General features: G+C 39.4%; 1 long non-coding RNA gene across 3 annotated transcripts in view; it reads right to left on the reverse strand.

Moving 5' to 3' along the window:
• The window catches only part of LOC111559792, a 454,702-nt gene that overhangs the window by 92,167 nt on the left and 336,233 nt on the right, over positions 1 to 26,302 (reverse strand). Inside the window, exons 2-6 of one of the 3 annotated variants that reach the window (XR_006595382.1) lie at positions 21,784 to 21,873; positions 20,616 to 20,659; positions 17,577 to 17,661; positions 5,544 to 5,682; positions 3,051 to 3,126 (exon numbers count right to left, since the gene is read on the reverse strand). This is a non-coding gene — a long non-coding RNA (uncharacterized LOC111559792). Of the gene's footprint in view, positions 1 to 3,050; positions 3,127 to 5,543; positions 5,683 to 11,015; positions 12,165 to 17,576; positions 17,662 to 20,615; positions 20,660 to 21,783; positions 21,874 to 26,302 lie in introns of those variants that run through there. The other 2 variants (XR_006595383.1, XR_006595381.1) reach the window with 2 other exon arrangements.

Raw genomic sequence — 26,302 nt, forward strand, 5'->3', positions numbered from 1 at the left:
ACCAATTCTTTATTTTTTAATGTTTATTCATTTTTGAGAGAGAGACAGAGAGACAGAGTGCAAGCAGGGGAGGGGCAGAGAGAGAAGGAGATGCAGAATCCAAAGCAGGCTCCAGGCTCTGAGCTGTCAGCATAGAGCCCCATGTGGGGCTCAAACCCACAAACCGTGAGATCATGACCTGAGCCAAAGTCAGACGCTTAACTGACTGAGCCACCCAGGAGCCACAATGGTGCCAATTCTTTACCTCTCTCTATTCCCATGCCCTTTACCATGTGACTTTCCAGTTCCTTTCACTATAGAGATGGAATCTGATTTTTACCAACCTTTGAATATAGGCTGTCCTCATGATTTGATTTAGCTAATAGAAAGCACAAGAGATAGCATACCAGATCTAAGCCAAGGCTCAAGAGGTCTTATGTTTATGCTTATGCTCTGTGCCTATACAGTCATCATGAGAACATGCCCTGGTTAACCTCCTGGAAGATAAGGAAAATTTAAAGCACAGCCAAGTCACTCCAGCCAAAGTCATCATGGGTTAGGCAACAGCCAAGCTAACCCCACACATGGAAGCAATCCCAGGCAAAGACCATTGGAGATTAGGCTACCTGGAGTTGACTTGAAATGTTTGAACATAGTTACTGTTGAATGCTACTGAAATTTTATTACAGCACTGCTGCGACAACAGATAACTGATACCCTCTCTCATTCCTCCCTGGCCACATTATGGCTTCATAAGGCTATTATTCTACTTTAATGACAGCTTTTACTGCATCATGACTTTAAGTCCAACTCTCATGAACAGCAGTTTTCACAGTGTCTTTGTCTTCAGTCCTTGTAAGAATTATTTTAGGCTCTTATTCACCTTCAATCTCTTGAATAACACTTTAGTCTAAATCAAACTGCCTTGGGTTTAAATTTTAGCTAGGCTTTTTAATAGCTACAATTCTGGTAATTCAACTTGCAAAGCCTCAAACCCCTCTTCTTTAAAATGGGAAGAAACTGTTGTCAGAACTAGATGAGAGAATGCATGAAGGTTTTAGAATGTATAATCCTGTGCTTTCACTCTTTGATAAGACTTAGTCACAAGAGAATAGATCCTATCTATTCCTTGTTATTATCACACTTAGAGCTGAGGTGTGGCATGTAAATCACCAAACTGGATGGAAGTGGGGAGATGGACTGTGTCTAGAACCACAGTTTTTACTTCTGCCTTATGGTTTGTTGCATCTTTTTCAGGGAAAAACAGTTTTAGTGAGGGTCAGTAACTTTATGAATAAAAACAAAGAGGCCAAGAGTCCTTAGTTTATGTATGGGTTGTGTTTACATATTCCCATGAAGGCAGCCCTGCAGGCTACTGAATTAAGTCAACAAAGTTTGGAGCAGGTGTTTCAAGTGCTGTGCTAAAGCCAGCCTGCACCTGTCAGTGAGAGTTAGTTGTTCAATGTTCAGCCCTTTTCAAGCCAGTATATAAAGTTAGTATTAAAAATTAAACTTCTGAATCCACAGGGAAACAAGTAACATTAAAAACAAAGGTAGTACATACTCAAAATGAATCATTCCCTAATTAACTTACTATTTATGCTCTTGAGGTTATTTATGTCAATTTTATGATGGATAACAGTGTGCTGCTGCATATCTTTTCCCCCACTTGAGTTCAGCGAAACCATACTGATCCACTGAGGTTGGCCATAGTGGAAATATATACACCATGGAAACCAGCAAATTCTGTAGATCAAGGCTTTTTGTTTCAACAAGCCAGTTGATCAGTGTTTACCAACACACAACTGACTCCATCAATTGTGCCTGGAAGGCACTGTTACGTTCATGCTGGTTTAGAATGACACCCCCTACTTTTGCTGTGTTATATAATATTTTGTTATGATACTAGAAATTTGCCTATAGCTTTCAGTATTCCTACAAGGAAAAATTTTCTTTTTCAACAATATACTGATGAGCCAACAAACTTTAGAACAAGCCATCAGAATTAACTACAGAATGTGGTCATTGTCATTCTTAGCTACCTCATGCTCTGGCAAGGGGTAGAGTGAGAAAAGGGGAGCAAGGATGAGGCAACCTTGGAAACCCAGGGCAAATATTTTCTGAGGATTTTGCCACTGATCCATCTTCTTGGCTGACTGTAGTATGTGGAAAGACTAGTGACTTGAGGAGGGGGAGGGTGGGCAGGAGCTGAGAGTTCCAAGCCCTGCTCCATTGCCTACTGTATCTTTGGCCTTGCTCTAGTCACTTTGACTCTCCTGGGCTTCAGTTTTACCCAGAAAATGAGAAGAATGTATGAGATAAAATCTAAAATCTTTTTTAGCCTCAAACTTCATGATGTTCAGTTCAGAGAGAAAAAAGGGAAGAAGAGGGAAGAAACAGTTCTAAAAGACTCTCCATTCATCTCCTCTATTCTTTATAAAGCTTTGGTGGCAAGGACAATTTCAGAGAGGTGTGACCAATATGTGTGAAGCTCTTCTTTAAAGAGAGAGATTTCAATGCAGTGAGAAAGGTTTTTAATAAGGAGACTGTGACCTGTACCTCACAGCTTCTGATTCTGTTAAGGACAGGTGAAGAGAAAACTTGGACCTTTCACATCCCTGGACAATTTTAAGAGTAAACAAGCTGTACTGCAGCAGGTGACCAGAAAAAAAGCTGTTTTGTCTACTTTATAGATTGCTGGTCTCTGGAAATATACCCTAGAAGGGGGCAGGAATGGCAGAGATGAGAGATGGGGCCTCGGGTCTTGTTGGGTAAACATCTCCTTTGGAACTGGTGAGCTCTGGCTATCCCCAGTCAGTCCCTGGACTCCTACACCACCCCACCTTCCTGCTGTGAGGCCAGCGGCCATCCCTGCCTCTGCCTCCACTTGGGTGAGCGGGGGCTAGCTCCCAATGGCACTGAGAAGAGCAGGGGACACTCATCACCCTGAGTCAGACATGCTGGAGGGTATGACCTATTAGACCACAGCACTCTTGCCACACGCACACTGGAGTCTGACTCAAGACCACAAAAGCAGGACAGTCAGACTTCTGCGGCCAAGATCTCCTCACCTCCTCAGTTCCCAAACTCCCTGGGTGTCAGTCATCCATGCTGTGAGCATTCCTGGTGGTGGGAAACCTCAGGGCCCTGGGAGGATTTCAGGAGAAAGAAGCAGTTTAGGGCAGAGTGAATTATACTTTTAAGAACAAGCTGGCACTGTACCCTCAGATGAAAATTCTTTTAGACTTTGCAAACAATTCGTGACATCCAAAGAGGGCTTTGACCTCTAATAATTTTGTTTCTCAACTAGATTTTAAGTCCCCTAAGCTTCCTTGGTTCATGCTTCTTCAGTGCAGTCATAAGAGGCACCTGGGGTATTTATGGTTTGATGAATCTTTCCCTATGGAGCCCTGTTGTTACAATTCATGACCCTTCTAGAAATGGCCATTATCTGCCTGGCAATATGACAGCATTGGTCAGTGTTGCCAGCTCACTGGCCCACCACAAATTATGTCTTGTCTTCTACAAACTCACTCGACAAAACAAAATGCTTCAGTGGCCAAGAAAACCCCTCTTCTCTATTTGCTTTAGTTCTATGGTGGAATGAATGTGTGTGTGTGTGTGTGTGTGTGTGTGTGTGTGTGTGTGTGTGTGTGTATTTTTTCCCAACGTTTCCGTACAATTTTGCACAAAACGTATCTAGCCCTGAAAAGCATTATTAGCTAATCTACTTGTTTTGACATGTAGATCAATTTTGATGGTTTCTCCTAATCTGATTTGTTCCCTCAATCATTCTTTTGGTAGTCCTTTACTAATTGATTGATCAACCCATATTTAAAAGTTATCAATTAATCTTAGTAATATTAGTCCCTTACCATGGATTTTAAGAGCCACTGAATTCTACTCCTACATATACACTGAAGAGAAATGAAATACATGCCCACATAAAAACTTATGGACAAATATTCACAACAGCATTATTCATAAAAGTGAAAAGGTGCAAAACCCCAAATGTGTATCAGCTAATGAACAGATAACCAAAATGGGGTATAGCTATACAATGGGATGTTATTCAGACATAAAAAGAAATGAAGTACTGATATGCTACAGCATAGATGAACCTTGAAAACATCATACAGGCAAAGAAGCCAGACTCAAAGGCCACATATTCTATTTATATGAAGTGTCTAGAATAGACAAATCCAAAGAGACAGAAAGTAGATTAGTGGCTGTCTAGTGTTGAAAAGAGGGGTTGATGGGTGTGAAAAATTAATAAAGGGACACCTCACTAGAGTCCAGAGGCTAGAAGTGGAAGACCTACCACTCAGTGTCAATTACGGGAAGAACTGTTAGCTATAGACTTCAACAGAAGAATCTCAACAGGACAGAACCATTAATTACAGGCCCCCAAAGGGAAAGATGTACAGTGCACCTCCTATAAGAAACTCCTGCAACTCAGTCAATGAGAAACCATCATCATCATTAACTAGTGTTTTCCCCCAGTGGATTTCTGTTCAAAACAACTCCTCCCAACTTCTTCTTTTTTCTCCAAAAAATGACCTTTCCCTTCTTTCTTGCCTATGGTTTTGCCATAGCTTGCATGTCCTGAATTCCAATTTTCTGTTATTCCCAAATACACTCATTTTTTTGCTGGTAAAGTAACTGACTCTTAGTTTTAAGGCTAACAGGGGAAATGAGGACTGATTATTAACGAGTATTTTGGGGGGGAGTGGAAAGGTTCTAAAACTGATCATTGATGATGGCTGTACAGCTCTGTGAATATACTAAAAACTACTGAATTGTGCACTTTAATTGGATGAATTGAATGGTCTGTGAACTAGATCTCAATAATGCAATTATAATTAAAAAATTAAAGAGACAATCTTTTATTCTCTAATTTTTTATTTCGTAATTTTTTCCTTTTTGCATTTATCATCAATAATAGCACTTTACCACTGTGCAATTAAGAAAAATATGGTAACAATCATGTTAAGAAACAATAATATAATAAAGTAATTATCAATAATAGTGTTAACATACTGTTTTTTAATGGAATAGCCTTTTATATGAAACAATCGGGAAATATCATTTAGTTGAATGGACCAGCAACAGCTATTATTTTATTGCCTTTTAAAAATTATCAGCTTGTGTGAAAATCCTTTCTTTTAATGCCTCCAGGGATCTGTGTGACCTACTTTGCATTTCTTCTATGCATCATCTCCTATCACTCTTCCCCTGTGCAATGCTCTCTGGCTTGCTCTCTCTCTGCACATTTGGCATGCTCACACTTCAGGCCTCTGCCCTGGCTATTTCCTGTGTCTGGAATGCTCCTCCCACATACATGAGCATGGCTTCATACTCATTCAAGTTTCTGCATGGAAGTCAAGTGTTCACTGAGGCCTCCTGTGACCACTCTAGCATATCCTTCAAATATACGAAATAATTTCCTTATTTATTATGTTTATATTTTCTTGTTGGTTTCCCTTTCAGAATATAAGCTCCCTCAGGTCAGACATATTTGGTGATTGTATTCCCCAATACATCCCTTGCATGTACCACAGTACCTGGCATATATATGTTCAGTCAATATCTGTTGAATGGATGGACATAGATGCTGGTAGCTGAGTTCGAAGTACACATTCTGCTCTTTGTTACTTTATCAATCAATCCACCTCCAGTTTTAGACATTCTCCTCACTTGGGACTGAATAACCAAAGAGAAAAAAAAAAAAAGGCCAAACTGGAAAACAGGGAATATGTATCTTTACTGAGTAAGGAGTTAATCATTTAAAAAGTTAAGAATACATATAGAGCAATATACAGTCTAAAAAAATCTGGACTACATATTATTATTCTGGTAAAAATATTGATAGATCACTCTGAGGTCCTCTTAAAGTTAACATCATACATTCAGTCAGCCAGTTATAAATTGAGCATCTTCTGTGCTCCAGGCACATGGTGTCAGTGATGTAATGGTAGAGCTTACATGGTAGTGGGAAGACCAACAAAAAACAACTAAACAAGTTCATATGATGCCAAGTGGGGCTGACAGCTATAAAGAGAAATCAGTAGGGTACAGGATAAAGAATTAAGGGGTGCTGCACTGGTCGACAAAGGCCAAAGTCAGATAGACTCATGTACCTCTGGGGGAAGAGTGCCTCAAGCATAGGGAACAGCTAATGCTAAATCCTGAAACTGGAACATGTTGACATTTTCAAAGAAAAGCAAGGAGTGGAAAGGAAAGTGATAGGAAGTGATGTTGGAGTGGTGTCCAGGAATCATATCATCCCAGAGACTTGCAGACCATAGTTAGAATTTATATTTTTCAATATATGAAATTTATTGTCAAATTGATTTCCATACAACACCCAGTGCTCATCCCAAAAGGTGCCCTCCTCAATACATAGTTAGAATTTAATGGCTGTATTCTTGGGCCAAGGGAACCTCTGCCAAGTTGAAGTGACATGATCACTTCTACATCAAGTGACATGACGTGATCTTTCAGAAGAACTGTTTTGACTTTGGCAATGAGAATATAAGCAAAGCAATAGGATGCGTTGTATATGAAAACCAGAGGGAAATCTGGGGCTCAGGAAAGCAGCATCAGGCCTCATGGAAAAATTAGGTAAGCTGTGTCTTCTTTGCCTTGGAAAGATCAGAGCTATAGAATATTGCCTTCCTTCTGGGACTACTCTGCATGATGAGCAAGCTGGCATGTGTGTAAAGGCACAAACAGGACAGTAAGGAGATGTATCTCCTCTAATGTGGAATAGCAACTGTGTTGTTGTGAGTTTTGTCTCCTTAAAGGCAGGATCCAAATATATCATGGGATATACTCCTGATGTCAGGATGTTCTATCAGTTCTCCAAATTTACGTAAAACAGGGGGTCTCAATTGAGTTTGCTCCTCTCTTAGATTAAGTTCCCCAAAAGCAATCCTGAGATAATAATTCAATAGCAAACAGTTTTTTGGGGGAAGTAAAAGAAATACAGGTATAAAGGAGGGAAAGACAGGCAGCCCATAAAGGGCATTTCATTGAACCAGCTACTACTGTGAGCAGTTGGAACGTGGTCCTGCTGGAGACCACTGGGAAAGGGTGTTAAGTATATGGCTTGGATTTATCTCACCTGAGTGGTGGTAAGGGCATGGAGGTATATATGTATCATGTCCTGTCGGTCATTCACCTAGGGCTGCTCCCACGAAATGTTAATTTCCCTTCACTTCTGGCCTGCCATGTGAGTGTCTAAGCTGATGGCTGTGGGGGCCATTAGGGCAAAGAAGAAGTTGGGTTTCTGTGCCCTGAAGGAGTAAAGGCAAGGGGCATGGTTGGGGTACCCACAGTATCTGCTCCAACCACCCCTCAGGACTATTGCCATTCATGGAGGCTACACATAGTGGCACCCTGTGGGGTTTTTGCAATCAGCCTCTTGTTCATCCTGGCCTCCCCAAGTCCACTCTCTATGCCTCGGGCAGGGCTAGAGGTGTACATCCTCCCATGTCTAAACCTGCGGGTCATCCTTTGGTGGAATTCACAGTCTCTGCAGGGCTGACAGTATTAGTAGCAGTGAAAACATAGTGAGATGATCATGGATCAGTGGTAATACCCTAAGTGGTCCTTTGGGAAACTCAATCACAGGAAAGCAACAGTTTATAAATTATTTTCTGTTTGCAACTATTTCCATGGGGAAGAAACTAATAAGGCCTGTGGCATCTTTCCTGGACACTAGCAATCAAAATTTTTCTGTTTCTGTCCCCGATATATATTGTGTCCAGGGCACATGTGTTCTAAATGATTTAACAAAAGGCATTCTCTCATTAGCAGACAATGCAAGTATAGTATGATTAGTTTAAGGCATTTTCCTTCCAAGCTGAAATCTTGATTTAATGCCAGCATTAATCTAGGAGAAAATTACATATGATTGTGTTTTAATTAGACTCTGAAATGAAGTATATCTGTGCGTGTGTGTGTGTGCACATGCACACACATGTGCACACACTTACATGGAAATGATGACCTGGTTTTAACTCTGGTGGTAAAGGCAAGGTTGTTGTAAGGCAGAAATGACATCACCAGGACCTCAGGAAATCCTCATTCGAACTTCCAAATATACAAATAGATTCTTTTTATCCTGCTGTGAATCAAAATGATGCCATGTCCTGTAATGAAGGATGTTGTGGACCAGGTTGAATGGGAGCCAACCATGCGTTGCCTTTGTTTATAGGATAGTCATCTAAAAGTTCAGCATCTTTAGGCTAGTAATCACCTTATTTGGAAAATACTCAGGAGTTCTGTTTCCAGATTTGTTTTGAGGTGACAGAATTTTCATTTAATCTTTACCTCAGGGTAGAAGACATGTTAATTTCTTGAGGCGAGATGCACAAATATTTATGTACTTTAAGCAGGTTACTGTGCAGCCAAAATTAAAAAGAGAGCAATAGCTGAAAATAATTCCTACCATAGTGACTTGAGTTAAACTGTCATTGAGCCAAAGAATTTCTTAAAAAGTTGTCAAATGCAAATATATGTGGAAGTGGGTCAATAGATAACATTGGCTTATTATAATGTCTTTCATGCAGGAAACCATATGCAACCACTAGACTTTCTAAATATTAACTTCTCAAACTGACCAGGTAACTCACTCCTGGGAAAGGCAAGATGAAATGGTCTACTGAACAGGGACACAGGGATGGAAGGGAGTTAGTTTAACTGGAGCACATTCAGGGCAGTGATACTAACACTTGTGAAATCAGCCACTCAACTCTCTCAGAAACACAAAGGTATAAGTCCCCCAAACCCAGCTGCACAGGGCCTGTGTGGCATCTCCACTGTGAGATTTCAGAAGCGGGCACACTGCCCAGCTTCCCCAGCTGCAGGAAAGGAGAAATCACCCTAAATGCTGAGATAATGCCTGAACTTGCAGTGTCTTCTGTGCTGCCTTCTGGTCCACCCCCATCAAATTCTATCTTTGTCTTAGGCCATGACTCATGACCCACCCCCACCCCTCAGTCAGCTGTGACTCATAGCTGAAGCCAGATAAACTGAGCCCTGAATGGCAGGAGTGGGAAGCTACAGTGTTTTTTCCCTTTTTTTTTTTTTTTTTTTTGGCCTAGTGAGAAAAGTTAGGTCAAATGCAGGTGGTGGGAATCTTCTTTGAGGTTTTGGGTTTTGTTTTTTTCTTCTTCTTCTTCTTTCTGGTTTTGTCTTTTTGTGTTTAATTTGGGGGAATTCCTGCACTGGATGAGGGATTCCACTGGGTGTTCCCTTTTAAGGTGATTCAGTAATACTATAGTTCAAGCTTCTCACATTGGGAATAATCTATCTTTGACAGATTGTGAAAATGGTCCCTTTTTTGTTTGTTTGTTGGTTTGTTTGTTTGTTTTTACTGCTCTCTGTATCCTTGCTCTTTGCAATGTGACTTTACAGATACTCTCATAAAAGATGGAGGGTCTTTCCTCACTTCTCAAATCTGGGTTTGGACATGGGGCTTGCTTTGGCCAACAAAATGTTGCAGAAGTGATGTTGTGTCAGTGTAGGGTCTAGGCCTCAAGAGACCATACATTCTCTGGCTCTATTACTCTGTTTCCTGTGATAAAAAACCCAGGCTAGCTTGCTGGAGGGTGACAACCATGTACAGCAGAGCCAAGTCATCCAGGCTGAGGCCATCCTAGAACAGCTAGACCAGCCCACCTGCCAGCTGACCAGAGACAAATGAGTGAGTCCAGCAGAAAGCAGCCAACTTTGGTCCAAATTAATGGAACTGCTCAGCTGATCTGTAGCTTCATGAGAAAAAGAAAACCAGAAAATTGCTGTCCTAAGCCATTAAGATTTGTAATACTTTTTTGTTGTTATTGCTGGAAGTAGATAACTGACCATCCTTGTGCATATTAGCTCAACTATATGGACTGACATCATTACATTGAGAGAACTCATGCCATACATATTTCAGAGACCATATTTCTGAATACTGAGTCATTTCAGTTATCAAAATATTGTAGCTTAAAGGCCCTCCCCAAAGTTGGAGAAATTTAAAAGTATGGTCTTAAAAGTATGTCACATGAATTCATTAAAAGTATGTCACACGAATTCATTAAAAAGAAATTTTATCCCCATCCTGCTGTACACAGATTATCAAACTTAGATGAAGTCAGTGCTATTGTGTTAGTTTGCAGAGCTACAAAGTACAAAGTATCACAGACTGGGTAGCTTAAATAGCAGAAATTCATTTTCTCACAATTCTGGAGGCTAGAAATACAAGATAAAGATATCAACAGGGTTGGTTTCTTCTGAGTCCTCTCTTCTTGGCCTGTGGATGGCCATCCTCTCCCTGTGTCTTCACATGGTCTTCTGTGTGTATCTGTGTCCTAATCTTCTTTTAAGGATACCACTCCTGTTAGATTAGGGTCCACTCTATTGACCTCATTTTAACTTAATTATGTGCTTAAAGACTGTACCAACAAATACAGTCACATTCTAAGATAATGGGGGTTAGGATTTCAACATATGAATTTGGAGGGACATACTTATTTTTTAAATTTTTACTTATCTCTTGAGAGTTTAGATTCTTTTTTGAGGGAGGCCTAATTTCTTCTGCATCACAAAACAGCTTGCATAATAAAAGTCTCCACAAAATATATGGTGGAACTTACACTCCTAGGAATAAAGTACACAGGTAGGGTGACCATGCATCCAATTGTCCAAAGATAGTTTCAGCTAATACCTATCCTTCTAACTTAATTATAAATAGCAACCCATTTCTCTGTCTGTATTTGGATTATAAATTATATGGTCCCCTTATACATAAGTGATCTGTTTGGGTCTTGGGCACTATCACCATCAAAGAGCTCTTAGAATAAAGCCCCAGTTGTAAACAATGTTAAGAAAAGAGTATTTAAAAATAACTATGATTCCTAGCTACTGTGATTTTTCAAACTCAGTGTAATTTATGTAATATAATTCACTTTATGTTTGATTCTGATCCCTTACTACATTCTATCCTATATGTTTCATTAATAGAGTCATCTGATTGGTGGCTTACAGTGAATTTTCAAATTGAAAACTGATATGCATTAAAAGTAAATATGTAATATAGTTCCTTCACCAACTTGGATAGTAGACACAATTAGGGTTTTTCTCACAAAATATGCTACCCTTTACTTTTTGTATAAAGGTTAATTATATCCTACAAGGAATAAATAAAAGTTTAACATCAAAAGAGAGGTTCTTTACAGTTCTTGTCTTCAGAGAACCAATGAAGATAAATAGTCATCCTTACTGGAGACTACAGTGTTTTCTTTGTTGTTTTTGCTTATGTTTGCATACCTTAATATCCTATCCAATTAGCATCTTTAAGCAATTCATTCCAGGTCAGATGTGGAACAAAACTGCCAATTCATTTCTCTCCACAGCTGGGGCAGTCCTTCAAATTGCCAAGGGGAATTCTAGGGACTCTGGGGCCATTCTGAAAAGTAACATAGGCCCATTTCCTAGGATTCACGTGCTCAGTGTCTTCAATTAGATAAAATACTGGGAATTTAACTGAGGTGTCCTAAATTCCATGTGACTTGATGGGCTCAAGTATTTTTAACCTAGTAAAGGAATTCAATATAATTCAAAACAACAAACTCTTTTCTCACCAAATATTATGCAGTATGTGATGGACATTATAAATATGATTGAAATGTGATCTTTGCCTCTGTTCACAAAAAACAGCAACTTTCCTCAACCCCTCTCACTACCCCCCAAAATAAGTAAAACCATGGTTTCCTCCATAGAGAATTACCTATGGGGATTATAGTTGGTTGCCAGACATAATCTCCTTTAATAGACATGTATATTAGTTAACAAAAGTAAGTGATTAGATAAATGGGAGCACTTGGTGTCAACCTCCAATCATTAGGTCTTATTGCTGTGTTGAAATGGAAGCCTGTGAAACACACATACCTACTCTTTCAAATGCATAATTAAAATATTGATTTTGAGGCTCTTTCCCTAGAAGTTCTACCTTAGGGGATCCGGGTTGGTTCCTAGAAAAATCACTTATTCAAACACTCCAAGGGATTCTGGCAGGAATCCATCCAAATCTCCAGCAGGATAAAATCTACATTGCCTCTCAAGATGAAGGGCAGTAAGGTGGTAGTCAGACCTCAGACGTATTCAAGAGCACAGAGGGAGGAGGGACACCTCCACTGTAACAGGAGAAAGAAATTATGTAGACAATTGATTGCAATAATGGCTCCAGTTTGTTCTTGCTTCCTTATATGAGGCCCCTTTGCAGCACCATCCTATACTGACACTAGACTTCCCCATGTGACTTATTCTGGCCAATAAAACTCTATTGGTTAATATATATGTTGCACACACACACATATACACATACCATGAGAAAGTGTTAAAGTTGTTTTAGACAAGGAAGACTGTGGATGAATATTAGTATTTTGACTGCTGTTGCATTCCTTTAGTTTTATAATACTAGGCTAACCCATCGAATCATCCATCTATCCATCCATCCAATATTGACTAAGTACTAATTAATTCCAGTCTCTATCATAGGACTTAGAGTTAATACTGGCCCAATAAATGATTTGGTTAAAGCCCTTCTCATCTTTAACCTAACCATTTTTAAATTCTAACATGTTGAGATTTTATAGGGACCTAAAATAGTCAGAAGTACTATAATAAATAGGGTTTTATTGTGCTTCATAGTGGATATTTGGTTCTACATTTTAGAGCCAATCTGGACTCTTTTATCAGTGGCAGGGTTTAGTGCCTAGGTTCTCCAATTTAAGGGCTTCCTACTTCTGCTGATCCCTCCTTCTAGCTCTCAAATGCTAATTGATGGCATGAAATGCAAATTATGTTCATTCAAGTTTTAAGACTTGTTCTTTGTTAGGCAAACCATCCAGTTTTTATTAATACTTCACCTTTTTAGAACCCTACCACTATCTCCCAACTTCCACTAACCTTTGATGCCACCTAGAATGGGCTTTTGTCCATTTCTTACACAAGTTTTGTATCAAATGTTGAGGAAGAGGAAGAGAATGAGGGAACGACTGTACACCAGTTGTTGTTGCCAAGTTAACACTACTAACTACCATACTGTGAGGCAGATCAGGCACTGTGCTGGGTGTCCATGTGGATGTCTGCCATGTCCCTCCCCAGATCCGCTCTCCATCATCCACTACCCTGTTCTGTACCACAGGGGGCTGACCCACATAGACTGTGTCAGTGGGTTTTGTCTTGATTTGGGTGCTCCCAGAAGCCAACTCTAAGGATGTGGATTATAGTGTTAACATGTATTGGGGAGGAGATCCCAGGACACAGGGAAGTAAGACAGGGAAGAGACTAGATATATACCCAAGAATGAATATATAATCAAGTGAGTTCTCACTGTAGGCAACTGGTGTTGAATCCTGAGGTAACTCCAGGAGACAGTGAAGCTTGAGGAAGCTAGGTATTTATTCACTAACTCCCATCAATCATGGGTTTAGGGCTGCTTTTGTGTGCATCAGCTTCCCAGTATGTTTGCTGTGGGCATGGGCCACACGTGCTCCCCTGCTAGGAAAAAACTCTTAGGCCAAATATCTCCAGAGTAAAAAGCCTTCCACGAGTACTTGAGTGCAAATGGGGATGTGGTCAGGGCTATTTAGTTTGGGTAATGGGTGTATATTAGTTAACAAAAGTAAGTGAGGATATTCAGAGTGTGAGGATAGTGGAGGCCTAAGATTATTCTCAGAGTGGTAACCCTCCTGCCCCCTAGTGTCTACCCCTCTTGTAGTTGCACATTGGCTGCCACCCCTCTAACAAAGTGTGCAGATTGTGTCATGGTGTCCCTCTCCCTGGAGCTCCCTCTCTGGTTTCCCCTAACTGCTCCCTGACTTTAGCCCTTGAGCCCTAACATGTAACAGCTCCAGGATGTCACAAGCCTTGGGATACTGCACAGGTTCCTTCCTTCATGTTTTTCCTAAACCATGCGTGCAGTGTTGTAAAAAGTCTCCTTATTAAACAATCCTCTATAACCATTTAAATGTACCCTTTGTTTCCTGATACAAAATATACGTTTATATCTAGAGTAGTCTCACTAATACCTCACAACAACCCAATTATTATGATGTTCCTCCTTTTGCAGATATAAAAAGCTAAGAGATAAGCTGCCCATGTCCTCTGGGCTAGGAGGTATATGAATCAAAATTGAAAGCCAACTTTGCTGACCATGAGCCCACATTCTAAAACCTTGTCATCCAGTTTTCCCATTCACTAGAAGTGCCATTACTAACCCTGACCCTATCTCAATGCCAAGCCCCATGTCCTGCTGTCCAGCCCCAGCAAGGACCCTATTGGGCACTGGGGCCATCTGATGCAGGGGAATGCAGGGTAGTGTGCAGTCAGGCAGGACCAACTGGCCAGGTGACGCCTCACCAGATGGTCGCCTGCCCCAGTGGCCACTATTGAAAACCTGAAAGAGACAAAACGCCTGTGGAATCGTCCAAGAAGGACCAGATGCTACTTAGGGAAAACCTGTCTATGCTGTGGCATCATGCAACTGATGAACAAAGCAAGGAATGAGGAGCTGCCCTGCCTCATTTCAGAGTAAAATAAATGCCTGCCACCCCTTTTCCCCCCCCCCCATTCATTGTTACTCATAGGTTAAAATAACCTCTATCAAAAGATTAATATTAAAAACAGACTAAAAAATAAACTCCCCATATCTATGTTAAAGATTTCCACGGAGAAATACCTGAAGGGGAAAAATTAACAAGAAGAGTCTTCCTGCTTGCTGCAAGGCGTGGGGGTGTATTTTTTTCCATGACTAGTATTTCTGTTGGCAAAGAGTGCACGCTACTGGAGCGTATCCCCCAGGCCTTAAGTAGGGGCAATGGGTCGTGCAGGATGGAGCCTTATCAAATGGGGCTGGACCATGGTTTTGTCTGATGTGACCCTGGGGTGCCTGCTGGGATCTGTGAACAGACAGGGTCTGCTGGAGTGCCCTCCGCCTCCCTTTGTTCTGCCCAGCTCCAGCCTGCAGCAGCTGATCTGGTTATTATGCTCTTGAAAAGAATTTCTAGGTGGCCACAGTGACCATAAGGAACCGAGAAACCACGAGGGCTGAAAGCCACGGAGAACAACACATGGGCTGTTGAGTGCTAATCCCGCCCATAATTAGAGGGTCCCTTTCAGCCCTGTGGTGCCTGTAGAAATCTGAACTAAGGCAGAGAAGAGCTGCCGGAGGTCTGAAGACCACCATCTACCAAATGTGCTGTCATCAGCAAAATCCTCTCATTTCATGGGACTCATCAATTTGAAAAGAAATTCTGAAGGCTATCTCAAGTGTAGATTGGGGGCAAGACCTAACCACATTTAAGATTTAATTAAAATCACCTTCATTTTCTCAACTCCTCACCCCCCCCCCATTCTTAAAATCATGTGCACTTTAATGGAAATTTATTCAACATGGGTCTGACCTGTTTACCTTAGACTCATCAAAATGCTGTTTTGTAAGAAGGATTTCATATCCAACAAAATTTACATAAGTTTCCCTTGGGCTGTGTTTTTAGAAATAGAAACTGATGCTTGGATCCTCATTAACAGGTTTGCCCATTCTGAGACTTGACATGGCTTCAGCTGTGGCAAATGTCCCCTACCATCCCATCTCCATTCCACACTCCCTAATCCCACCGCTGGCATTTCAACATCTGCATTGTAATAAAGATGATCTGTGCCTTATTGCCTGAATATAACCCATGTGGTGCCCAGGAACACAGCGCCATGTTCTGGAATGTCACCTTCTATTTTAATTTGTCACATACTGCCTGTAGGCTGAGTATAAGAAAATGAATATCTCTGGTCACAAAGTTGCAAACATGTTTGGTAATTGGCTAAAAATATTACATAAACTTCAAAAAAGAAGTAAACCATAGATCACTTTTTAGAGTGATATGAACTGATCACTGTTTTAATTTTATTTAAATACATGTGTTACCGGGGCACCTGGGTGGCTCAGTCGGTTGAGCATCCGACTTCAGCTCAGGTCACGATCTCGCGGTCCATGAGTTCAAGCCCTGGGCTCTGGGCTGATGGCTCAGAGCCTGGAGCCTGCTTCCGATTCTGTGTCTCCCTCTCTCTCTGCCCCTCCCCCCATTCATGCTCTGTCTCTCTCTGTCTCAAAAATAAATAAATGTTAAAATAAATAAATAAATAAATAAATACATGTGTTACCATTAAATTATAAGGAAGAGGAAGATACTGCTATGTATCTATATGACAGTTTTTACTTTTTTCAAATCCATTATCCTGTTAGATTTTCCTAACAACAATGTGACATAGATAAAGGCAGATTTTCTTATTTCCTTTTACAGATGAGAAAACTCAGGCCCAGATTTCCCACAATCAAATAAAAGAGTCAGGATCATAGCCTGGGTCTTTAATATCTTATGTGTGCTTATTTCATTAAACCAAATCACAGGCTGGAGTGTAGGTCTTTAACTTCAGGACCTACTTGTCCAAGTTCCAGTAAGATATCTGTTCACATCTGGTTCTGCGGCTAAGGAGAGAGAGAATTCTAAACACTAGTTGCCTTGGGTAAAATTCTTGCCTGCTGTAGGATCTCAGTGAATAAAAATATGGCGGTGAAATTCCACTAATGACCCAGCAGGTCTTCCCCATGAGACTGTCACAAATCCCTTTGGGGGCTGGGAATAAGAATGGAAGATGTAAATTACGTCTCCCTAGAAGTCTGTAATATCAACTTGAATTAATCTCTTATGTGAAGGAAAAATCACCGATACAGGCCTAACGGAGCATGCCTTTGGCTACCGAAGATGCAAATACAAACCTGGAATTTGGAAGGATACTGGATAGAGGAATAGTAATTTTAATTAAAGTTTCTTAACTTGAAGCAGATGTAGAATGCCACTAGTTAGCAAATAGTCGGGCTGTGTTTGGAACTAATTTTGAACATCTATTAACTGTTTCATTCTGATTGAGAACAAACTGGCTTTTTAACAGGATATAACCCTGAATTAGAAGCAGCATATAAGTAACCAATTTGCATCCTGCTCGTAAGTCCACACCAAAAGGAACTTTGAGTAAGACACACTTATACCACATATGACCTCCCCAAAAGGTCCTACTGAAAGACAAAGGATTTACACACATTTAAATTACATTTCACACAATCTCTAAAATGACTGAGTATGAAGGGGGATTAGCCTAATTAAACAAGGTGGTGAGAATGCCTCAAAGAGATCCAAAGCCCAGAAACCTTCCAAGTAGGATCAGAAGGAAGGCTTCCAGAATATGTCTTGCCTCTTTCCCCTGCTCTCGGGGCTCCCATTACCCGGCCACAGTAGCACACTGTGTATGCAGTGACATCTAGTGACAAAGAAAATAAAACCAGCTGTAGGGACACTTTTCTTCACTTGAGAGGCTCCACAAAAATGACCCTGCTGTCATCACCATAGATTTGTGTACAGTGGTCCGTACTACAACACAGATACATTTGTTTCTACACCAAAAATGTTTGTAGAGGGGAATAGAAGGAAGTACCAACAAGGTTGGGCAAGCTACTCTGACATCAGAACCCAGATGGGCATTTAAAGTACCTTTCTTTCTGTCTGTCCACACGATGAAAACTGATGTTCATGCCGCTGACACACAGTAGGGGATGTCCTGAAGGACTCCTGGCATCTTCCAAGGAAAGAATACATTATGATTAACAGAACATGCTGTCTGATACTCACATTCAAAAGTTTAGAAAAATACATATATGCACAATTTACCTAGGGAAGACAAAGATTTAACCAAACCTCAAGTTAATCTTAACCTATCAAAATCCATTTTAGATTAACTGGGTTAGGCTATAATAAAATAGTTCTCCTTTCATTTTGTCTGATTTCAGGATTTTGAGCAAAATTAATGGAATATAATAAATAATTATGATTGTGTGTATTTAAAATCACATCTTTCTCTGTATAACAAGGCATCGGGGGTCTTGTCTTGGTAGAGCTATAAGAAAATGAAATCCAGGGGCACCTGGGTGGTTCAGTTGGTTAAGTGTGTGACTTTGGCTCAGGTCATGATCTCATGGCTCATGAGTTCAAGTCTCACAATGGGCTCTGTGCTGACAGCTCAGAGCCTGGAGCCCCCTTCAGATTCTGTGTCTCCCTCTCTCTTTGCCCAGCTCACACACTCTCTCTCTCAAAATAAACAAGCATTAAAAATATTTAAAAAAGAAAGAAAGAAAATGAAATCCAGAGATATATGCTGGCTTCCTTTAGCCACACAGTGGCTGGTTAGTTCTATCCTGGCCAGGCCCTGGGTGTCTAAGCCCCAGGCAACCTACCTTTCAGGAGGCAATGACAGTGTATCCCACTATTCTACTGGCCCAGACACCTTGTTGCTTTACAGATTCCTGAGACTTTTAGTGGGGCTCTGGAGTGTGAGTTTTTAACAAATATCCAGGTGATTCTTACACAATTATGCTCCAGTCCACATTTGCCTTATATGCCCTAGTAAAGAAGGGAAAATACCACTGGAGACATGGAGAGGGTTCAAACTCTGCAAAGATAATTTACATTCACGCAAGTTGCCTGGAACTGAGTCAATAAATGTATAGTATCATGAACCAGACTGTCCACTTTCTGTCCACTTTTTGCTACATTTTAAAAAATTGTGTAATTGCCAGAATATTCTCAAGTGAGTTGCAAAATGGCTGAAAGGGTGTAACTGGTTTCATTTCTTTCCTTTATTTACTCTTTTTTATTTTGTTGTTATTGTAATTGCCATTTCTATCCTTGGGACTCTTTATCCTGGCCTCTATGGAGCAATAATAAGCTCTATAAGCAAATAAATCCTTTAAAAATTAGGCCTACCATTGTATTTTAAACATACTAGCCATACCATGACTGGGGCTTGATGAAGGCATTTGAGGTTTCCCTGAACCACTGATTATAATTAAATGCTTGTATATTAAATAATCAGTGATACAGCAAAAGAGCTGGCTATTTAATGGGTCTCCACAGTAAATTTCCATAGTCAATGGTTATAAAGAGAATAATCAACTAATCATTTTTACATAAAGTGGAATATTAATATATATATTAGCTTTTTTTAAGCTGGTACATCATGTGCACATTGATAATAAAAGCTATTTTTTTCTGTTGCTTTTAAACATCATTTACACTCTTAGACTTTATTTCTTTTATTTTTTAATGTTTATTTTTTGAGAAAGAGGGACAGAGCGCAAGCAGTTGGTGGGGGGGGGGGCACAGAGAGAGAGAGAGAGACAGAATCTGAAGCAGGCTCCAGGCTCTGAGCTGTCAGTACAGAACCTGATGAGGGGCTTGAACCCACAAACTATGAGATCATGACCTGAAGTCAGATGCTTAACCAACTGAGCCACCCAGGCACCTCTACACTCTTAGACTTTTTATTCTAGTGCTTACTGCTATTGTTTGGATTAAGATTTGTTTGTCAGATTTTTCTTCTCATTTGTATTGGTTTTCAACTGTCTTTCCTTTGAAGTTCTGAATGCGCAGTAACTTTGCCAGGTGATTTTTTCACATATAATTATACTATCTGAAGGACCTAGGAAAGCTCTTTGAAGTTGATTTTATCCTGGATGTTGATCTGATCTTGGGTCTGCAGAGCCTCAGGGATCTGGAACCTGCTTCAGAGACCGTAGGGAATAGGGGTGGTTCAGAGGAAGTGGTGACTACCAACATGGAGAATGATGTTTTGTGGGGAAATAAAAATCTTTTCCACTTCAAGCAAATTTGCAGAATGATTTCCTAGAGATTTCCTAGGAAAACATTTCTCTTTCCATCCTCCACCACTTTTTCCCTTCATTAACTCATCAGCTTAATTTTGTTCCAGAACCAATTAATTGTTTAGACTTCACAGATCCATGCAATATGAAATTCCAGAAACTATATGTAGAAACTGGAACTGAACCCAGTTTTGAGGACTGCATTTCTGCACTCAACTGAAATGCTTGCTTGTCCCCATTCTACAGATTTTCACTTGTTAGCATTAGCTTTTCTTTTCCCTTCATTTTAAAGACAAGTACTTAAATGATAGCAGGCCATTCACCCCACTCCTTTCCTTTATCCCTGCAATAGGGAAGTGGTTATTAAAGATTAATTAAATCATACAATTTCCCTCCTCAAAAAATCTTATTAGCTTCTCAGTCAGAAATGTGAGACTTGCTCATATCAGCATATTTAACACTGCAGTTTGCCCCCACCCACAACACAGCACTCCTGATACTATGATCTCTCCTCTGGTTTGCTTTCATACCATTTTATCACTTTGCAACACACTATTATCCATCCATCCTTCTACCCATCCACCCATCCATTAATGCTGGAGCCTGATCTGGGGTGGCCTGAACAACTGCAGATGCTAATATGGATTCCCAGGGACCAGGTCTTTAGTCTCAGTTCTGACTTTCAACCAGGTACCTCCTTTCTTCTCTACATGATGTCTTCTGGGGCCAGAATATTCAAGAAGACTGCTTTGTGCATGTCTCTGATACCTCAACTGGCATGGCTGAACTAGTAGAAGCTGGCTGGGTATCCCTCTGTTCATGCTACTTCTCCATGTGGCTAGCTTGGTTTCCTAAGGGTAGTCATAATTCTTACCTGATTTCTATCTTGTGGCAAAGTAGATTGGCAATTGTCAGGAGCTGAGGGAAGGAAGAATAGGTGTAGCTGTTTATTGGGTAGGAGGTTTCCTTTTGGGATGATGACAGTGTTTTGGAACTAGATAGAGGTACTGATTGTATAACATTGTGAATGCACTAAATGCCACTAAATTAATCACTTTTAAATGATTAATTATATGTAATGTGAATTTCATGGTAAAAAGAAAAAGTAAAGTCAGTCACAAGTTTCCTAAGACTGAAGGAAAGAGGACTGACTACACAGGGTATGAATACTGGGAAAAAAGGTTCTTTTGGAAGTCATCTTTAGAGGCCAACTACCACACCTGCTCTTGTATGTAAGTCCATTGAGGGCAGGGAGCTCTGCCTTTGTGAAATGGAGGCATTTTGTGTCTCCATTTTAGATCATTATGTCAGGATCATTGCCCCCCACCAGCCTCTCTCACAATGTTACAAAACAAGGGAACATAAGATATCATATCATTATTGCTCACAAAATTAATACAGTACTTTGTAGATGTTAGGGTTTCCAAAGAACTGAGTTAGTAATTTTTAGTCAATGTCTATTGGCCAAACCTGTTTCAAAAGATCTTTCTAACTGGTTGGTTGAAATGTTCTCCAAAGGCTGGTTCAAATTTTAAATGAGAATATATATTGGAAATACTTTGCAAACTTCAAAACAATATATAATTCTTAGTGTAATCCATCACTATGTTTCTTCTATTTGTTCAATCATATTAATTGAACACTTTCAATGCAATAGATGGAATAAGACTGAATTCTTGCTTTAAAAAAGCATGCTATCTACTCAAGAGACAGATCATTGAACAACTAATTATACCACAGAGTGATAAACTTTCTACGGTAGGAAGATGGGAGGAATGTTTGGGGTCTTGGGTTCCAGTCTATCATGGAATCTAGACATGAGAATTTCAGAATATCTCCTGCTGCTTGGTTGTAGGGAAGCATATATGACAACAACTGTAGTTAAAACTGACGTAACTACAGCCACAGAGGTCCACTGAGAGAAGTGCTCTACCCTAACAGAGATTGAGGTTCCAGACTCTGCTAAAATTGCCCACAGGACCTATTGGTCCTGAACTTGGAGGAGAGTGATAAGCAACAAGTCCTTGGGCAGAAAGAGGTACCTTCTTGAATTGGCATCTTCGGCATTCTGCTTATTTTTCAAAATGTGAATTTTTCTTTATTGTCCTTTATCCAGGATCTGACAGTAGAAACTGTTCCATAAAAAAAAAAAAAAATTGAGAGCTTTATAACATTTCTTTAGTATCTTTGATTCATGAAAGTCATAAACTTCAAATTACCTTTGAACTTTTAACACTCTGTCAAGTTTTTATAAAAGGAAAGGTCAAAAGCTGCCGAATTGTGTCATCCTAACATTTCATAAGTTTCCACTCCTAAAATGGTAAACATAGCCATCTTATTCTTTTAGAATAAGGGACACTCTTCAGAATGGGGCATAAAGTCTAATGTAAACTATGGATGAAGGCATCATTTGTCAAGAGAAAGCTAAAACCTTTATTCAAATACGTGATAATATCCTTCCCTACTAGGGATCAGGGGAAGGTAAGATTGCAATCAGATCTTTGTTGTACAACAAACACATACTTCCTCAGAATGCATGCTTGCATTTGTGTTTGAAGTTTATAAAAGACCAAAGTATTCACTTTATGATATTTCATTTGAAAAAAAAAACCACCTTGATATTTCACTTTATGTTGACTGAGTTATATTTTAGTGGTTTTTAGGGAGAGCCAAGGGGAAGCTTCAGGCATTTAATCTCAAACCCACCTGGATCATGAGGATCAATAGAACTATGCAGAACCAAGATAGAAAATGATGTAAATTTAAAAAGGATGAGATGATATATAAGTCCTTCAACAAATGAAATACATGAATAAATTAGGTAGAATTTCTGAAGTAAGACCTCTGTTAAAGGGATATAAGGACAACTTATAGAGGTTATTTCCTGCCTACTATGGCCCTTTTACATTAAGATTGTATTTATAAAGGAATGAGTCTGAAATTCTAAGAAATCCTTATGAAGGGGAAAAACTAGAGCTATATTATGTTATAATTTCTAGTACAGTGAAATTTCAGAGAACTAAATATTACTTAAATCTAATAATATATAGCACATATGTTGATAAAGGCATATACATTTTTACTCTTACTTTAACTCTTTAGGAATATTTTTAGCAATATAAAGATATATATATCAACAAAGATGTATTTGGAAAAAATTCTGAAATATGTTTTTATAATTAAAATAATAAAATATATTTAAAAGTATTTACCATTGGGGTACCTGAGTGGCTTAGTCAGTTAAACATTTGACTCCTGGTTTTGGCTCAGGTCATGATCTCACAGTTCCATGAGTTTGGGCCCCACATCAGGCTCTGTGCTGCCAATGCGGAACCTGCTTGGGATTCTCTCTCTCCATCTCTCTCTCTCTCTCTCTCTCTCTCTCTCTCTCTCTCTCTCTCTCTCTCTCTGTCCCTCCTGTACTCTCTTGCTCTCTCTCTCTCTCTCAAAATAAATAAACTTTAAAACTTATTTAGCCATAGATTACTGGTTTATTAGTGATTTCTCTTTGGTTTCTTATCATCTAATACAGTCATTAACATTGAATTAACATTGAAATTAGAAAATTGCTGAGATACCACAATACCAAGTAAGTCAGTCACAGACCAAATGATCATCCCCGAACTCAAACTTTTCTGGGGGTTTAGAGGCTCTACTTTCATACTATGCACATGACAAATAATGTTTATTGAAGTTACTGTGACCTACTTTATCTTTTTTTTAACACGTTCTTTCTCTGAGAAAACACGTCTTAATGATATGTTTCCTATGTACTTCTCACACACTATTACACCTTTCTAAACCAACCTATTAAATGGGAAACATTCTGGAGTTCTGAAACAAATAATTTGATAAAATTGCTAGAATATTTGGTTCCACTGAATATTTTCAACTTAATCCTTTAGAAGAAAATTATTTTTCACTTTCTACAGAAGAACAAATGTGACAGTACTTTTTATTTCCTTGACTGTTTAGCCTGAATAAAATTGGCATGATGCTCTATTAACCATCATGAGAAATGAAGGGGATAAAAGTTTTCTTCTCATAATAAAGAAAAAATCATATATAAAGAGAACAAGTGAATTTGGAGATTATGAAAGGCATCAAAAATTGATGGAAAAACTGAATTGCTGAGAAAAATACTTTCATATTTGTAGGCTAGATGGCTACTGCTCTGAGCTTTTGAGAGCAGATACTGCCTAGACACCACAATCACATTCCTAGGGATGTTTGGGTGGCTGCCTTTAAATACTGTAAAGATCAGTGTGAAACGACTGGTTTTAAAAATCCTGTGTGTTGTTCAACCCAATAGGAATCCAACCAAATTCTTATTGCCAGGTCTTTCTTTTCTTTTCTTTTTTTTTTTTTTAATTTTTTTTCAACGTTTATTTATTTTTGGGACAGAGAGAGACAGAGCATGAACGGGGGAGGGGCAGAGAGAGAGGGAGACACAGAATCGGAAACAGGCTCCAGGCTCTGAGCCATCAGCCCAGAGCCTGAACCGGGGCTCGAACTCGCGGACCGCGAGATCGTGACCTGGCTGAAGTCGGACGCTTAACCGACTGCGCCACCCAGGCGCACCTTGCCAGGTCTTTCTTAGAAACAGATTAAGGCAGGAGATGGGTAATATTTATCCTTGCCCCACTGTTCAAGTAAAAGTAGGTAAAATGAATATTAAGAGCAGTCTTGAAGGGTAGGAGAAGATGTAAGTAAACACCCGTGAAAGGGGTGTGTGGAATGGGGACTGAGAGCAGAGCCAGAGAGTACTCTACAGTCTCAGCAGATGGTGGGAGAGTGCTCAAATCATTTCAGAGAGGTCACCTTCTTAAAGTCTCTCAGGGGTTTCTCTCTGATTCTCAATGTGACTGTAACTATGCACTTGAAGAGTACCTAGATAAAACCTTAGAGAATATGTGTGTTTAGCAGCCTGTATACATGTATACAGAGAAACGTCTATGATGCAACGTTGTTCATATTTGTAGAGCTTACTCATCAGGAATTAAATTGAACCAACAGGAAACAACAAAGTAAACTTTTCACTACTTCAATGTTGCCATATATGAAAATGGGGCTGAAGTATCACACAGGTGCGAAACGGAGATAGGACACTTGTACCTCCATTTCTGGTATAGGATAGGGAGGGAGAAAACAAAAAGGGAGACCCTGCACAGAAATTTCTATTACATATAAACATAAACTATTGTCTTATTCCAATTGAGTTATTTCTAATAGATTTTAAATAATTTCTATCAATTTCTTTAAAAGTTCAAAAGTCACTCACCACCCCCTGCCCCCTTCCTGCTCAGGTCACTTTCTTGACTAAGCCTTTCTGTACTAATTCAAAGCTCATGATGCCCTTATTGAATAGCTAATGTCCAATGTAATGCAACTGTAAGTATATAGTAGTAACAAGATTAATTATACAGATGTATTTATGTGACAATTTTCCCCTTCCTATCTGGTGTCTTAAAAGATCTTCCCAGTGGTGTTGCCATGCACTGAAACATTCATCAAAGACTCTGGCAGATTCTAGTTGCATATTTAATTCATGTATTTTAACATCTTTAATGGTGGAAACTAAAATGGATTTGATATTTAGCTAACAACCCAAACCCACTCAGAGACAAATCTAATTAATAAAATGAATGGCCACAGTATTTAATGTAACTGAATTTATAAATAAAAGTGACTTGATTCATAGGACACCATGGAGGACTTATTATAGCCATCTAATTTTGCTTTCCTCAAAAACCCTATAAAAAGTACAAAAAAGGATTTAACATAAAAGACATACCCACAAGAATGGGGAGAACAGTAGAAGAGAGAGGAGCTATACAATTATGAGAAGTAACTTAGCAGATCCAAGAAAGCTGAATTCTTTGTTGTTGAGTCAGAGAACCAAACTGACATTGCCCTCGTGGTCATAACGAAGCTCAGAAAATGCAACATTAGATGCCTCTGAGCCTGGGGTGAAGAGGACACTGGCTAAATAGAAGGAAGGGATAAAAGCTTTTTAAAGCATTTACTAGATCTCATCCCACTTCTTCCACTGCAGTGGAAGTTAGGTAGGAATAAAAGACAGGGCTCCAATACCAGGGTATGTCATACACAGTTGAAGAAATGAATAGCATAGTGGAAATACAGAGAATGATCTGATTTTATTCAAGGATCCTTCAGGAAGTCATCAGCTCAACTGAATAATAAACCTGTAAGATTTAATTAAAGCTATAGCTTTCCACCAACTATTTATAGTTTATTTATAATCCTTCATTCTAAAAGCAATTTACAAATAAGGAGTGATTTTTATCTAAACAAGGTTGATACCAGGAATGAAATTTCACCTTAATCAGATTTCCAAGGGAATAAAAATTAAAAGTTATTCAAAATCAATTTGGTCAAAAAAGAGGACACATTTTATTCTGTAGTGGCTATCCATCTATTTGGCTGCTATTGGAGAAATTCACCTTAGAAAAATTTAATTTGGAAAAAATATAAGCTAGTTGGACAAAATGCCTTGATATTTTAGTTAGGTGTAAAATTTTATTTTATTTTATTTTTTTT

This window comes from Felis catus, chromosome A3 (genome assembly GCF_018350175.1).
Source record: "Felis catus isolate Fca126 chromosome A3, F.catus_Fca126_mat1.0, whole genome shotgun sequence".
NCBI lineage: Eukaryota > Metazoa > Chordata > Mammalia > Carnivora > Felidae > Felis > Felis catus.